This window comes from Temnothorax curvispinosus, unplaced genomic scaffold (assembly GCF_003070985.1).
Source record: "Temnothorax curvispinosus isolate PA1 unplaced genomic scaffold, ASM307098v1 QBEX01004092.1, whole genome shotgun sequence".
Lineage (NCBI taxonomy): Eukaryota > Metazoa > Arthropoda > Insecta > Hymenoptera > Formicidae > Temnothorax > Temnothorax curvispinosus.
In genome coordinates, this window is record NW_020213872.1 from 3,412 (window position 1) to 5,739 (window position 2,328).

A 2,328-nucleotide genomic window follows, 5' to 3' on the forward strand; every position below is an offset into this window, starting at 1 on the left:
CTCATGTTTACCGCGACGCCCGTGACCTGTTCTGACGTCAGACGTGTCGTTACTTCGTTACTCCCGCGCCCCGCGCCCCGCGCCACTCGCTCCAGTTCCCGTTCCCATATCGCATATATCGCGGAGTAAATACACGAGTCGCCGGGTGTCGCCTGTCGCCGGGTCCGATTGTTTAGCTTGCGAAAAACTGTGATACATATATCGAAAGTTCATTTAATTCATGTGCTTCGAGACAGTTGCTCCGGGCGAGTGAAGTTGGCCGTCCGCGATTTACGAAATTCTCTCCGCCACCTTCGCTTCACTTGTGTCTACCTGCGCGCGGAAATCGCGAGATGTCACGGTGTGGCGTCATGGCGTCATGGGCGTCAAGCGGATCGTATAGTTTCGTTCGTAGTTTCTTCGACCGCGACGTAATTAGTTACCGCGTCGCGAGATTAATACCGGGAGTGCCGTGTGCCTTTAGTGTCGCGCGATCATAAGAGGAGACGATATCGACGATATCGTCGATTTTCGCTCGTGAACGTCGTCGCGTTGTGAGTGAGTGCGACAATGGACCAACGGAGTAACGGAGGACGATCTAGGAGAGGAGAACGGGGCCTGGGAGGCATCGGGCGACGGCGGAGCGACCGTGGGGTGAGTAGTTGTTAATTTTCTTATATTATAATATATTATATTTTGCCGTCCTGTCAGTTCTGTGGTGGACTCCGCCACTTTCGTCGTTTTTAACTACGGTGCAATTTCGGGTCGAGTCTGATCTCCGGCGTATGCGAGATATTACGTCGCGAACGTTGCGTCTCTCTCTTATTCGCACGGTCGCAGTATTATTTGTACAATTTTTCGCGGATGAATTATGCGAACTAGTTAGCACGGAAATATCCAGCCGCTTATTGCGGCGCCGGCGGCCGCGATTGTTTCTTACATTTTAAAATCAGATATTTGTTAAAATAATGTTTTAAAAACGGGCAATAATTATTTACTTCGATAATTATTTACTGTCGATTATCTTGGACGTAGCTTTAATATAAAAATATTTCTTTTGTTACAGATCAACGCAGAATTACAACTCCGCTGTTGCGCATCGGCCGGTGAGGTATTTTTTGAGCAGAAGGGATAAATATATGTATTAAGTTTATTTGTATGGTACAAATTAATACAAATTCAGTTCTTCAAATTTCTGTATTTAATTTTCTTTTTTTCTTTTTTTTTTCTTGTGGTCTTTCTAGCTTAATGCTAAGGTAGCACCGCCACGATTTTCTCCGAAATGGCACGGGATACAAAATTGTTATTAGTGGTACAAATTAGTACAAAATGGGTACTAAATATTCTGATAGGTCCGGTTTGATTCTGCCGATTTGGTCCTGCTAGCTTAGAAGAGGTCATGCGCAGATCTTTTGCTCTATTGAATAAACCGTCACAAAGAAACCGTTTGTGAGGGTCTTAAAGAAGATAACATTTATTGAAATTGTAACGCATTTAATATCCAGATAAATGTTATTATTTAGGGGTGATGAGTTAACGTGGCTCTCATCGGCAATGGCCGAGATACAAAGCCCTGAAAGTTAACAAAGTGCGGCAATGTAATTCGTTCGTCTCACAGCACCGGTATAGTCGGGTTGAGTGATTTCGGCGTGCGCTCAGTGAGCGGCGGGAATAATTCATACGAAAAGCGTACTGCGGCGGGAACGTGTGTTTGACTATAAAATATGCCCTCCTGATATTGATGCCTCAGCATCAAGCGCGAGGGTTTTATGCGGTCCGCGGGGTATATGTATACATATATATATATATATACATACATATATAATGGCGGCGCGCGGGGTCTGATCAGGCCGAAATATAAAGCGGAAGAGCGGTATAAAATTTTACTCGGCATCGCAGGCGCAGATAAACCCGTCTATAAGACCGGCGCGGCGCGCGTGGTGTCTGATTTGCTATTGCCTGGGTTTCGCTAAGCCGTGATATAACGGAGATATCGATTTATCGATGATGGACAATACGCGATGTCGACGTTTTATTCGAAAGCTCGCGGTGAATCTGTCATCACGTTTTCACGCTTTTGATTTTAAGTAACGAAAGAAAAACTCGGCGCGAGGCCGAGTGCGTATATTGAATATTATATAGCTGAGTTGACTTGAATATTTTGGGCGGAATATAATTTACATCAAATACAACACGGTTAGTCGGAAAAGCTATATTGCAAAGTTTATAATCGTTTAAAATTTAATTTAAGCTATATACATGCTACAAAGATATGTCGGATTTAGAATAGCGAGCTGGAGGTGTTCAGATATTGGTTTTAATAAAGAGAGACAGAACGCTCATCGTCCA

At 44.2% G+C, this 2,328-nt stretch overlaps 1 long non-coding RNA gene across 1 annotated transcript; it reads left to right on the forward strand.

Annotated features, from left to right (window-relative positions):
• Positions 1-255: 255 nt before the first annotated feature.
• Positions 256-1,367, forward strand: LOC112453153. Its single transcript, XR_003040576.1, has 3 exons — positions 256-633; positions 1,046-1,085; positions 1,224-1,367. It is a non-coding gene; the product is annotated as an uncharacterized LOC112453153 (long non-coding RNA).
• Positions 1,368-2,328: the final 961 nt, after the last annotated feature.